The sequence below is a fragment of the Parasteatoda tepidariorum genome, chromosome 3 (assembly GCF_043381705.1).
Source record: "Parasteatoda tepidariorum isolate YZ-2023 chromosome 3, CAS_Ptep_4.0, whole genome shotgun sequence".
In the NCBI taxonomy this organism is placed as follows: Eukaryota; Metazoa; Arthropoda; class Arachnida; order Araneae; family Theridiidae; genus Parasteatoda; species Parasteatoda tepidariorum.
The window spans coordinates 96,701,551-96,716,703 of record NC_092206.1 but is presented as its reverse complement, the minus strand read 5'-3'; the positions used below and the strand labels follow the sequence as shown (position 1 = coordinate 96,716,703).

The 15,153-nt window shown below is 30.4% G+C and overlaps 1 protein-coding gene across 7 annotated transcripts in view; it reads left to right on the top strand.

Moving 5' to 3' along the window:
* Positions 1–15,153, top strand: part of LOC107443784 (SH3 domain containing GRB2 like, endophilin-A) — a 125,213-nt gene that overhangs the window by 69,735 nt on the left and 40,325 nt on the right. The window contains exon 1 of one of the 7 annotated variants that reach the window (XM_071179103.1): positions 1,109–1,228. The exons of the other annotated variants lie outside the window; for them this stretch is intronic. The gene's annotated coding sequence lies outside the window, so the exon portion shown is untranslated. Of the gene's footprint in view, positions 1–1,108; positions 1,229–15,153 lie in introns of those variants that run through there. 7 annotated transcript variants of the gene reach the window in all.

The window sequence follows — 15,153 nt, the reverse complement described above, 5'->3', positions numbered from 1 at the left end:
ATACTATTTCTCGGGCATTAGGTTTTAACTCTTATAAGAATATACATATTTTTTTCTGTTAATGTACAAATATTTTTCCGATGTGTTTTGATTGCAAGACAGAAAAATATTGCTCATACCATTTTGTTTTCGGTTGTACAAGAAAGAAGATCAAGCATTTTTCTTTTTTAAATTTAATAAGCCACATTAAAGAAGGAACGTTGCAATGCTACACGCTACATTAAAGACGTCTCCAGAGTAACTGAATGACGGTTCATATAGAAATCGCAGGTATGCGTCTCATACAACAACGCCCCCTATAGTTCGTTGCGATCGCGAATAGGCATTTTTTAATAGTTTTTTGAATATGGCTCTTTGAAGACGAAAAAGTATAGACTTTCTTACAAAATGACTGATAACTAAAAAACTAATCCAAATTTTTGAAAAAGAAAAAAAATACTTCTTCATTATGTCAAACACAATTATGTGCCGAGTTTCGTGCCTGGGCGAGGCTTCTGGGGCGATATATTGTGATACAGACACACACACAGCCGCGTTTATTATTATGTATAGATTATATGGCACCTAAAATAATATTTTTGATCGTGATCAACATACATTAAAGTTGTACCATATTCAAATCGGGTACTTGCAACTTGAGATGAAATGAAGTGATTAGGCGAAGTCATGTGTATTAAATCCGATTTAATTGTATACCTGTAAGTGATGTCACCCGTCGAAATCAGTAATAAAATTAATAATAACAGTAAAAGTAATAATAACGGGAAAAGTTTGGTCTGAAAATTTATATTCAGCACCCCAATGAACATAAATATTTAAAAAACAAAAACTCCCGCCAATTTTTCCAGTCAAATTCCTCTCTTGCTCGGGCCTGGACTGAAAGTCATTTTTAAATACATTAAACACAATGCAAATATAGAAAAGAAACAACGGATATTTTTTTAATAAAACATTTGGGTTTACATATGTATGTAATTATTAGACAATTTTATTTACTTTTTTAAAAATAGTTTTAAACTTAGAGTGATCAGATATTCTAAATTTTTAAACTGTTAATTTCGTGAATTTTTATTTTACTCTTAGTTTACAAAATTCTTCTTTTATTTCTATGAAAACATGCATTAACATATGATGGCAGCAAAAAGTGGGTTTTCATCAAATAAAAGTTCAAAAAATTCAATGCTGTAAGTAATAAGCTAGATTTCTTCCACAATGCTGCAAATAGTGTGTGAGTAGAAATTTTTTAAACATTATTTTAACATCATTAATTTTATCACTATTTGATTACCGTAATATTGAACAAACGCTGAGAATGTTAATCACATGGTCATCGAGTCTTTTATATAGCTTTCTTATTTTTAAATCTTTGTGATCGAAATCAGAGATCCCAACGTACTCCGGGCATTTTCGAGTGATAGTCTTTTAATGCATGATTCTTGGTTTAGAAGATTCTATTTATAAGGTTTTTACTCACCCCTTCTTCTAAATAATTAAAAGGCTGTAATGTGATAAGCCTCTTTGTTACTGTTAAGTCATGTTGAGCCTATTAAAAAGTTGACAAAAATAACCGAAAATCGGCACATTTTAGTTTGGAGTTCCCTATCGCCTTTTTAAAATGTTTTGTCAAACCTAGAGCACTTGGCATCTCTGGTCAAAATCAATGAAAATAAACAATTAGATGGTGAAGCATAAGTTTATTACCAAGTTAAATAATTGAGAAAAATTTCGGGTTGAAGTGTGGAATTGGGGGACCCTCTAATATTTGGCGATCTGAAAACATGCCAATGTATACACATATGAAAATAAACCGAAAACCAATCACATAACGGTAAATAAAAATTGTGGTAACCCGATGCTGACGTCATTAAAAGCAGAGACAGTAAGAAAATAATATTACGGTAACCAGAAACTTTACAATTGAAATTTGTCACCAAACCAAGGGGCCCCCGATTCTACACTTGAAACAAATTTCAAATTTTTAAAAAATGGATGAAATTGGCATTTAAGAAGTTATTGCATTATTTCACTAAACAGAAATTTTGTACGTCAAAAAGTAACTAACTAAGAAATAAACATAATCAAAAAAGAAAATAAAGTTAAGGACACATTGGAAAAATACTTTTTACTGCTCGAATTATAGATTTTATTGCTAAACTTTACACCAGTGAGTTCAAAACTGCCTAAGGAAAAAACTGATGAAGCAGTAAATAGTTCAAGGTCGGTTGAACATTTTATAAAAAATATGAACAAGCCTGATGAAATAAAAAGTGAAATATCTTGAAAAATTGTCAGACAGTATATTAGGCGTATTTTTACATATTTTTACTGATAAATATATTGTTTTGTAAGTTAAACTGAAAATAATTATTCTATAAATATAAATTAAATTCTGTCAGTTTTTTTTAGCGAACTATTAAGTATTGTAGGAGTAAAACGAAAATTAAATATGGAATCATTCAAAAATTAAATATGAAATCATTACAAAAAAAATTACTGTATCAGCTGGAATTTCGATAATCACTCCTTATAACTCTTGACCTAATGATCAGATTTTAGCTTATTAGCTTGTTCTACTAATTAAACAGTATTGCTTAATAATGATACTTAATAATTTCAAAGATGGATCTTAATTAAGCAGACTTAAGTAATGCGGGTGATACATTTAATTACGAAATTAGACACAAAAAAAAAACATTCCTAGAATAATCTAATCATAATGCAAGAAAAATTGCTATTCCCCTTTCAGACAGTAAAAGATTTTACTTCCAACATGCTAACGCAGAATGACATTGAGGTGAGAAAAGTCATGGAATAACAATATGCGAATAGATAGCAGTAATGTCGTGTACAAAATGTATAAATGGGTAGTACACTGGAAGGACTTTTATTTGTATTCAAATTAATCATCTGAGAATGTTTCTGATGAAATTATGATCGCCAGGCGAGAATTACCAGACTTCAAATGTGGAATGGTATTTGATGCATAGGACATTCCATTACGGAAGTTGTGAGGGAATTCAACATTCCTTGATCCGACAGTCTGTACTTAATGTTCAAGACCACTGACGGGTGCGTAGAATTAACAGCGTTAACGGATTAGTACCATTGCTGGAAATAACCGCAAACGTCAATGCGGGGCGTGAAATGGGCGTGTCCATTAAAACAGAGCGGCGAAATTTGGCTGTAATGGGATATGGTAGGAAAACATCGACTCGAGTGTCTTTTACTAACAACGCAACATCACGTCCAGCACCTTTCCTGGGCTCGTGACCATACTGGTTGAACCCTAGACGACTGGAAAACTGAAGCCTGGTCAGATAAGTCACGATTTCCGCTTGGCAGAGCTAATCGGAAAGTTCGAGTGTGGCTCAGAACCCACTTAACCATGGACCGAATTTCTTCACGAGGCACTGTGCAATCTGGTAGCGGCCCTATAATGGTGCGGGCTGCTTTTTCATGGCATGGCATGGACTAGGTCTTATAGTTCGATTGCACCGATAATTGACCTGGAAATGGTCAGCTACTTGGAGACCACTTGCAGCCATTCATGGACTTTATGTATCTAAACAAGGATAAAATTTTTATGAATGACATTGCACCTTGTCATCGGGCCTTAATTCTTCACGACTGAATACATTGGAACATACTGGAGAGCATTCTGAATAATGCCAGCGAATGATTTTGTCACCCATATCGCTCGGCATGAATCCCTTCGAACATTTATTGCATATAATCGAGGGATCAGTTCGTGCACAAAATCCTGCACCCACAACACTTTCGCAATTATAGACATCTATCGAAGCTGCAAATTCCTGCAAGAGACTTACAACTATTTGTTAGGTTCATGCCACATCGAGTTGCTGCACTTCGTAGAACTAGGAGAGGTTCGACGCGATATTCAGAGGTAACCCATGACTTTTGCCGTATCTGTGTATTCCTTTGGATTTTCTTTATTTATTCAGTAACTATTATTTTTAAATAGTTTTTTGTTTCATTTTATTGATCGAAATATTTTCTGTTTAATCTTGTGATATCTGTTTAATCTTGTTTATCTGTTTAATCTTGTGATTTAATCTTATGATAAATTTTAAACCTCTATTAAATTTTTAAAAATATTTACAATTTTAAAACTTTAAGTTTGTTAAAATTAATTTCAATGTAACGGATTTCAATAAACAAAATGAAACGAAAGTTTCTCGCAAATATTATTAGTTTTTCCAGTTTTTTTTCTTTACCCGTTTTCGTAGCTGAAGGCTTTGTCAGTTTTCCCTCCACATGTTATTACAATCTTGAAAATGTTTTTAACTGATAGTGAAATTGAAAGAACTAAAAATATTTTTAGTTACTGGTATCTGCCAAAATTTTTTCAGTTTACAGAAAGTGGGCGGTGATAAAAATCTGAGAATGGTTTAGAAAGCGGAATTTCCAGTAAAGCATTGAAAAAACTTGAGTAAAAAGTTCTATTATGCACACTTGCCAAAACTTATGATATAATTCACATATAACTGATTTCGACTACAATTTATTTTATGCAGTTTTACTAAGAATGAAAAATAAATATATGTTTAAAATTTTTTCTTCTGCTTCAACTTTGTAAAACAAATTTAAACAAACCAAAAGCTCGAATCAGGAAAAATCGTTCCCTAACTTCCCGTTATAAAAAGCAGTTCTGGAATCTTTTGTTTTACTTAGACAGTTCTGAGGACCATTTATCGTCTGCATTTGTTGCAGAAAAATCGTTCCGAAAAGAAAAATTGATAGCAGAATTCTTTGTTTCCGGCAAAGGAAGTGGCAGCCGGATACATTGATACTATTTCACACATTTCCGTTTCTTTTCTTCATTCATAGTTGAATTGCTTTCTGACATGAATTAAGTCTATAAGATTTCCAGTAGTATAAAAATGTAACCTAAGTCCTTATTAATTATGATTGAATAAATTCGAAGAAAAATAACATTTTAATTTTTGCGTAATCGTTAACTGATATCCAATTGTTTGTCCTAAATTTGTTTAAACATCTGTTGAACGTTTTTCGGTTTCAATTTTCAGTTATTAAAATTCTTTTAAAAACTGGTTACGTTATTTTTCAAAAGTGAAAGGCAAAGCTTGACCACTACAGCCCGTTGAGGACCATGGAGGTCACGGAGTTTAAGACTCCACACTTTCATTAAAGAAGCGTTTTATAACCGTCGTTGAACAACCGACCCAATTTTTTGGGTTTATGACTAATAATGTTCAATTCCGTATCCTTGTAATTGGAATCCAATCCAGAATACAAGGGAACCCCGGGATCAAGTATTAGGAGAAATTTACCTTCGAGGGGGAATTTTTGATGGAACGAAGCCGTATTTGCGTTACCCGGAGAGGAAGAACACGAAAACCTCCCACGGTTAGCTTGACGGCAAGGGGTCTCTAACCCATGATCCGTGTACCACCGAGGATACTTAACGCCAGCACTGTGATAGGTGCAACCCAGATGAGGAATTCGCATCGACCAGCCATCGCCTGGATTCGAACCCGGTTCACCACATTGGAAGGCGAACGCTCTTATCGCCTGAGCCATCACGGCTCATTAAGGGTGCAATGTTCACTACCAACCGCCTTTACTTTCGAAATAGGCTGGTATTCATCTGAACTGGATCTGAAACTGGATGGTCTCCAAACCATTGCAGAGATGGAATCCTAGCTCCGTCTCAGTAATAGTTCAGTGCCTAAACCACTAAACTATCACGACTCATACAATGTTGTTTTTTTAAGCAAAAAACTAATTGTGGAATAATTATGCTGCAAATCTTCAAAGAGAGAACACACTGATTTCTGTTCTATTTTTTATGACATAATTAGGAAACCTTTCGTGTCTTTTTTTTTTTATTTTTTTTTTTAATAACTTCTTCGAAAAAAATGTAGTTCTTTATATGGTTTCGTAAAAACGCTGAAAGAGTTGCCGACTTTTACCCAAAATTGAAAGGTAATGAAAAAAAAAAATAATAATCCAAATCCAATATCTTTCGAAGGCTTTGTGGAAATCTGAAGGCATTATATTTTTTCAAATTTGTTTACGACCTTTTTTCAATTGGATATAGCATCTTTCGATATTTTCTTTAAAAAAAAAAAAAGCTACTCTCTAAAAAGTCGCTGTTTCAGGTAATTTTTGCCGAGCGTGCTTTTCAATGTTATAACTCGAAAACTATGAAACAATATGAAATTTCGCACATTTCTCGAGAAATGTTGAAAGAGGATTCTGATAAAGAATGTTATAGATGAGGGGCGGTTATTACTTTTTGAACTATTTTACGTCGAAATTTGAAGATTTCTTTTTTTGCATCGCGGTATTCAGTTTAGTGAAAACTTATTAGCAGTGGAAATGATCGTTTTTCAGATCCGCAGTCTAACAGCTGTAAAAGACTAAATCACTCTATAAATTTTGAATCAGTTTTCGAAGAATTAGAATTAAGAATTTATATTGACAGTTTTTCGGAAAAACTAATTGCAGAATTTTCATTTTATTTATTTATTTATAATTTTATTTATTTGCTTATTTTTTCGCAGCTCCATACTCTTATGACTGAAGATGAAGAATAAAAACTTTCGACATTTAACTAAATTTCGAATTAGTTTCAGAGTCATTAGATTTTAAAACTTTAATGTTTATTTTATATATAATCCCGAAAAGTTAACAAAAATACATATTATTTTCCGTTTTCAGGGCAGAACCCGAGCCAAATATTCTTCTTTCATTAGGAAGAAAAGTTTCGAAATATTTTAATTGAAGTGATCGATGTAAACTAATACTAAGAAATCTTCCATTCATTATTTTCTACTATCACGACTTCACTTCCTATCTCGATCATTAATGTGTAAGTGACATCAGCAAAGAGAAGGCAGAGCCTCCTAGTTTCACCAAATGTCTTGATGCTCTACCTATTTTAAAGAAAGTCATGTTTTAATTGGGAAAGAGCAAAACAAACATTGTCAGAGTTCCTGCGGACCTTAAATAACACGAATAAAACAGTCTTTTTCTTGCTCAATGATTTTTTAACAGATCTCAAATATTTTCGCTTCGCTGTTTTTAAGTCTACTTCGTTTTCTCCTTACAAGCTAAAATTTTTATGCAATTAAATAATATAAACCTAACCAGGAATTTTTTAAAAATTAACTCTTGTGTATATTTAAGTCTCACTCTTCTTTGCTACGTAGGGAGTAGTAAGAAGATGGTGATAATATATTTCAGTTTATGACGTGATATGTTGAGGTTACATGTTTTTTTTTATTAAGTGTTATTTATTAAGTATTCTTAGTTTATAAGGAGCAGACAAGTGTAGTACATATCTATATAAACCTATATGTTCATTATAAACTTGTTCATTCAGACAAAAAAATAACTTTACTAAAAATACCGCTATAAACTTCTTGCATTACAAATAATAGTGACTTAACTTTCACTATATGATTACTTAGGATGTTTTCCCAAATGCCGCTCTGCAAGGTTTTTCTTAAACTCAGTAAAACACGGGTCCCATGACATGGATATGTTCCAGTAATAATCTTAAACTAATGAAAATCTTGAGAGCAGTCAACAACTGGTTGTTTGCACTTCGAGCAGAAGAAGACCTCCCACACCCACAAATGTGATCTATGACGTCAGCTCTATATAATATTTATCAGCTAAATGCCTCATTAAAATTTATCTAAGTTTCTCTACATAAGTTAGAATGTTAATTAACGATAAGTTAATTAAATACATAGCCGTATCGCACATCGAATCAGTTGAAATATAATTTTTTCTCGTCTACTTCTTTTACTCAACTTAGATTTAATATTTATTAATGTATTTTATTGTAATCGTGTTATATTTTCGTTTTGTGTACCTGGCAACTTCGATGCATAATTAGTTAGTTTATGTTCCACGTGGCTTCGTGCCTGTCTTTGTGTTAAATCTCTGTGTAAATATATAGTTCAAATCTTTGAGAAAGAATTTAGAATACGTCACTTAAGAGAATTGATACGTGATGGGTTTGGCTTGCTGGAAATAGAATTGAATGAACAGTTGCAAACGTATACAAATGTTACGTTTTAACAACCAATCAGGATCGAGATACCCACACTATGTCACTTGCAAGTATTCCATTCATCTGACGATTCCATATCATCTTCCTAAGTTTTAAATTGGTTTTTAAATAAGTTATTTTTCGTTAAGGGCGAAACATACTTGTTTAGTTACAAAGAGGAGTTCATTACTGACTAAGTTTTTTTTTTTAATCAATTTTTCTCCAACAAAACGTTGTGGTTTAAAATTTTGCAATATCTATTCAAAATCTAAATATGATTAAAACTTGTAAAAAGATAGCTTTATTAATTTTATGATCAAAACAATATCCCATACTTTGTTACATACTTTTTAACAAGTATTTTTCTTTCTTTTTCTTCTCAAGCCTTTTTCATTCTTCTTAAAAATAAAAAATGTGAATTGTTATATAAATTAAAATTTTATGATATCACTTACCGTGATATCACTCACCATATGATGTCACTCACCATGCAATATCATTTTATGATAACACCATTCAAAGTGTGATATATCTCAGATATTTATTTCCAATCTTTTTAAAAAGGTATGGTTTCTTTATTCAAAAATAATCTTAAATATCTCTTGTAAACTTTGTAAATCCTTTCTTTTTTGAACAAGATATTTTAAAAAAATACATGCTAAACTAAAAGCATAATTTTTTTTTTTAAAGAAACAAAAAAGAAATTAAGTTTTGTTGTGTTTCGAACTTTTAAAAAACAATTTTTGTTTAGTCAGTCTCTGGTGTTTTAAGAAATGATTTATCGCAATTGTTCTTTTAAGTTGCCCCACCTCTGACTTCGCATTATGTTTCACGTTCCGTTTCCATGACAACCGGGTGTCACGTGATAGAGAAATAAATCTAGGAATAACAATTCTTTAGATACCTTCTTTGTTTGATACCATTAAAAAGATTGATGGGAAAAAATTTTAAAAAAATTTAAATATTAAACTTAATTTATACATATTGAATTATTTTTATTGAATTCCCGGCTTGCTCTATTAGAGTGTTAAACAAATGGTAGTAAAAAAATTTTTATTTCGTAGAATCGGGAACTCAAACGTCATTATTTTCAATTTACAGCACTGGCCGATAGTTTTAATGTTAATATGATATTGTTAATTTTTCTCATCTAAATCTTCTTATTATCTTCTAATTTTTGACGTCAATAATTTAAACGTAAAATTAAATATTCTTTTAGAGGTAACAAAAGGTTTTTATTTCCAGTATTTAAGTAATTATATCTTGTTTAACCAGTAACTTATTAATCGGGATAATTACATCGCTACAATTAGAACTATTAGAAAAGCATGATATACACAGGTGAACGTTTAAAATGCAATATGAAAGTGGACAATTTATTGCAATATAAAAAGAGCGCCCTTAAATTATTTTGTAATAATTATTTTATAATAATTATAAAATAAAAATTTGAGACGGCTCTCTTTATCCCTATTATCATTATTTCATAATAATGATGAAACAATAATTATCAAATTATTGTTTTATCATTATTATCAAATAATTGTTTTTATCATCATCGTCAATGAAGTAAATTCTGTAGTAAAATAATGTAATTTGTAAACTTCACCAGCTATGTGATAAAGATTTTTCCTTTATTAAAAATCTTTTTTTTTTCTTCTTAAATTTCGAAGATATTTTATAATTTTGCTAGTTTTTTAATCATAATCAAGCAATTGCCTTATCTTTGATATTTGAAGTTAATTTATCATTATTTTTGAACTATTGTTTATTAGATAATATTTATTAAACTATTCTTTAATTCATTGAAAATCACCACAATTTATCCTTTTAAAATTATTATATTTAATAGCGTATTTTATTATTAATAATTTATTGTTTATAATGATCAAATTATTTTTTATCATTTTTATCAAGTAATTGTCTTAACATCATCTTCAAATTCATTTTATAATTATAATCGGATTATAGCCTTATCACTGTTATTAAACTGTTATTTTATTATTAATAAATTAATTTTTAAGTAAAATTTCAGTCACAATTCTTTTAATCCGACAAAATTCATTATAAAGATAGATATAAAAGCAATTAAATTATGTTCACATTGTTAATTCTTAATTAAGTAACAAAAATGAATAACAGTTAAATACGAGCAATTCACATTTAAGGTTAAATATCATTTTCACGAAATTACATCGTAGCATAAAGGCTGTGATGAAACTCCTGGCAATACACTAATCAGGAAGCAACAATCTCCCAAGGAGTAAAACTAATAAATTAACAATAAAAATAGCTGCCCGTGAACATCTTGGGTCAATAGATGTTGCCACCCGAAGGAAAGTGATTAAAATTAGCCTCTAAACCTGTCTAATAACGTGTTTATTAATGTGTGTCGAAAATCATCCGTCGTTGATTCTTGGATAGCTGTTCGTAAAATTTGTTTATTTATTGCGGATCACGAACTTCCTCATACTCCAATGATTGCTTCTAATTCGTAGAACGGTGATCTTGCTTCAGTGATTTAACACTCGCTTTCCTTAACTGTTTTCTTTAACGGAATAGTTCGTATTTTTAATTTCCCAGTCATTTGAGAACGCTTTTAATTATACGCTGGTTTGCTTCAATTGGAGGAAAATTTAAGGGTTTCTGAAAAAAAAATTTCCTCTTCCTTTTCTCCCTACAAATTTTCCCCTACTGTTGTCAAAATAAACAATTTATTTCAAAGTTACATATTTTTCACTGACTTTTAAATACAAATTTCACATTTTTCTTCAATTTCATTTCATAAGTTTATAGATAAATGAATTATCAAGCATTTTAGTGTATTAATTTTTTCACTCACGTCCTGAGACTCGATCTACAAAAAACGCGTTTTTTTCTTAAAAATATGAAATACTTAGAAATATATAAATTTTCTTAGATCATATAAACTTTATTTCTTTTTTCTTTTAAAAACTTCAGATACTCGTACCATGCTTAATTTTTTTTATATTTTTTTTTAAGAATATTATTATTTAAGTTCCTGTTCTTTTTCGTTCATGATTGATTATGTACTTTAAATATTTCGCTAGATTTTACTGGAGGAAAAATGATTCTACGAAAATGAATGATGAAATGAATTCTACCTTCCTTTTCGGTTTAGTTACTGCTTTCAAAACAAACGCTCATTTTGTGTCAAAACTATTTTGGGAATTTTTAAATACAACCCTAAAAAATGAGACAAGTTTTTATTTAACGAGCAGCTAGTGAGACACCAATCTGAATAATTTTTTGAAAGCTTTAAAAGTGTGAAATAATGTAGTAAACATGCATTTTTTTATAATCGTCGTTGAACAACCGGCCCAATTTTGAGTTAACGACAACCAATATTCAACTCCGTAGCCTTGTAATTTTGAACCCAATCCAGAAGACAAGGAAACTCCAGGATCAAGTATTGGGAGAAATGAAATTTGCCTTCGGGGATTGATGGAACTTTGCCTATTTGTTTGATGGAATTAACAAGATTTGGCGATACATGGAGAGGAAACACACGAAAACCTCCCACGGTTAGTCTGACTGCAAGGGGACTCTAGCCCATGATCCGTCTATTACTGGGGATATATATGCGTCAGCACTGTGATCGGTGCGAGCCGCGTGAGGAATTCGTATCGACCAACCATCGCTGGGTTTCGAACCCGATTCACTTAATTGGGAGGCGAACTCTCTGTCCTCTCAGTAAACTTATTTTGTGGTGTCCAAACTTCTTAATAAACTAAAGAAACCAACTATTACAAATGTTAACTTCCTGTAAGAATTAATATTTTGTTACTTCCGCCTCCAATTGGGGCTGAGCGCTCTCAATATTTTTTGTAACTTGTTGCCTGTAAATAGGATTAAATTTTGTTTTATGAATCCCTAATACTGTTTTGATTCCAACCTTATTATTGAATTCAAAATCATTTTTATTTATTAAAGTCATTATGTAATTTAAAATTTATACACATTCACAGATTCAAAATTATTTACTTGAAGACGAGAAAGATGACAAGATTTCTAACTGAATCTTCAATTAATGAGTTTTGTAATTAATTAAAAAGTTTTTATTAAAAGTTTCTTCATTTTTTAAACTCAGTAATTGAATCTGAGTATTGCTTTACAATCGTCGCAAGTTCATTTTCCCCAAATTTTAATTAAAATATATCTCAGTTTGCTGTTATTTGTCACATTCCTCTCCAAATTAAAAGAAATGTGCGATTTCATAATTGGAAATCACACTTAATTTTTTTTATTGTTTTCATTAAAAAACACAATGCAATTATGTTTTAAATTGAAAAATATCAGGCAATTTTAACCTATAAGAAATGTGTGCTAGTTTTCAATTGTGGGATTTGTAAATTGATTTACTTCCAAAGACTCATTATGCACAATATTATAATTAAATTTCTGCTTCTCCATGCAGTAATTATGTTTATTAATTTAATAAACGTTGGGAACTTCGGGAAACTTTATTCTAAGAATAGAGCTGCATTATTTTTTGTTTTGTTTGTTTCTTTACCTCTTCGCTTTACGTGAAAAGCTTCAGAATTAATTTTTAATCTTAAGTAGACTGAAGACGTGTTGAATTATCTTAGAAGTTTCTGAAATCATAATTGTTCACACCTGTTAAATTATTTAAGAAAATCATCTTTAAGTAGACTAAGACTCTTAACTTCTTAAATGCCGCGAAGAGAATTCTTCAATAAAGTATAGTATATATGTTTTTTGAATACTAGTATTTAACATATATATATACTTCATTGAAGAATTCTAGAAAATCTTCTGGGAAGAATTCTGAAGAATTTTTCTGTATTGAATATAATATATTTATAAAAAAATTGAAGCAATCTAAAACATACACAAATAAACATTTCTTAAAACAGGTCGATTGCTCATAGATTAAAAAATATTTTTAAACTTAATTGCCTTAAAATTTGTTGAATGTTACGAAGAACAATTTTTTGAAAGGCTGATTGTTCTTTATATGATATCAAGGAAAATTTATATGGACTAATATTAACATTTTAGAGCGTTGCATAGAATAAAAGAATAGTTGTTCAAACACGTTTTTAAGTAAACCTGAAAATGTATTGAAATTATGTTTATGTTGAAGTATTTATTTCAAAAAAAGGGCGTTAATTAACATTTTAATACCATAGGGTCTAAGATTAAGAATCTAAAATCAAAACTTTCTAAGCAGAATCAATTCAAAAAGAATTTTGAAACAGAGTCGGAGTCGAAGAAACTTTTGCAGGATTCGAAGGCGAAACAATTTGCTCTGCTCCAACTCTGTTATTTAAAATTGGCAATAAAGAAAAAAACAATGGAAATAAAAATATGGCCACCGAAGCCGACGTCTTCAGGGGGTACTAGCTCCGGAAGCCATAGAACAAAACTTTTTCTATTGAAAGAGCTAGACAAATGTCAAAATCTTCTCTTTCAGTATCCCGAAGGTTTTGTAAAAGTCCAGGAAAAATACAAGAAATACATAAAATCAAATCAGAAGAGAAATTTCATACAAAATCTTGAAAATATAATACAACAAATTTTTCCTGGACCTTTATAAAACCTTCAGGGCACTGAAGGAGCAAATTTTGACATTTGTCTGGCTCTTTCAATAGAAAAAGTTTTGTTCTATGGCTTCCGGAGCTGGTACCCCCAGAAGACGCCAGCTTCGGTGGCCATATTTTTATTTCCATTGTTTTTTTTTCTTTATTGCTTCTATTATTCTTTCTTTTGAAAATTCTGCTGCTTTGCGCGTATCTTTCAAAGAAATTTCTGTTATTATGGAATTAAATATTTTGTATTCTTTTACTTCTGTTATTTAAAAGTTAGGTTATTTTAGCCCTGCAAAAACGAAACAAAAAGATCCTTTGAAAATTATTTAGAAAAATATTTATAATTCTGTAAGCAAATATTACTCGAATGACCCTTACAATTTTTAAAATTATATTTAATCACAATCTTAATTAATCACACTCGAATGCTTTTGAATCTATGTTGAAAGAAAATATTGAAAAAGAACACAACATTAAAACTATTGAAGTATCGAGATTAATAAATGATTTTATTAAGAAGTTTTCTTTTAATTTATGAATTCCAAAACCAAATTTTTTTAGCAAAACTAGTAAGTTACTAAAAAAAATATGCAAATAAATTTAATGTATCATTTTTAATAGTATCCAAGCTTATATTTGCGATTCAGTAAACAAGTTGTGTCATAAGGCGTTCATATATGTGACAGTGTGCGTATGGAATATTGATGTTTAATTCTTTTCTTATAATGATTTTGTACATTATTATGCCTCTTATTTTAATCGCACATAAAAAGTAAGAAAAAAGAAATATACATGAAGAATAATGGTATTGTGAAAACTACCCGCATATGGTAACATTTTACAGTTTTCTGATTCTATGGTAACACTAAAAAAAAACATAATTTTTGTCGAAGCTCTTAGGTAATGATTTTGGCAAAATTAACAATAAAATAAGGTCTAATAATATGAGATAAAATTTGGTAAATGTAAAATTTGGGAATTTTATCTCGGTCCCTTGGAGTAGAATAAAAACAATTTTTTCGGTTAAGTTTACTTTTCAGTTTTGTATTTCACACTAAATGTGGGATAATAAGAGCTATCATTTTGAAAACCAGAATTTTCGGTAAACCGTTAACATATGAATGGAAAAATTACCAACTGAATGGTTTAAATACCGAATATATATACATATTTTTTTTTAACAAAAATTATGTTTTTTTTTCATTAGAAACCATACAATACGGTAATTTCAATTATAATTATAATATTAATACTTTTCTGGGATTCGGTGATAATTTTAATTGGTTATGAGACGGAATCGGAGATAAGCTCTCAGAAAAGTCTAGAGTTAAGAGTCAAGTTTGAACATTTAGACTACCGACTACACAGCTCTGATTTACATGATAATATGTAAAATCGTTAATCGTAGAGAAATCTGCAACACTAGTGGGCTGCGCCCCCTGCTCGCTAACGCTCGCCAACCCCCGAAAATTGCTACGCAATCTTATATGGTTTGCTTCGCGAACCAAGCTCGCTTCGCTCGCTACTAACTTA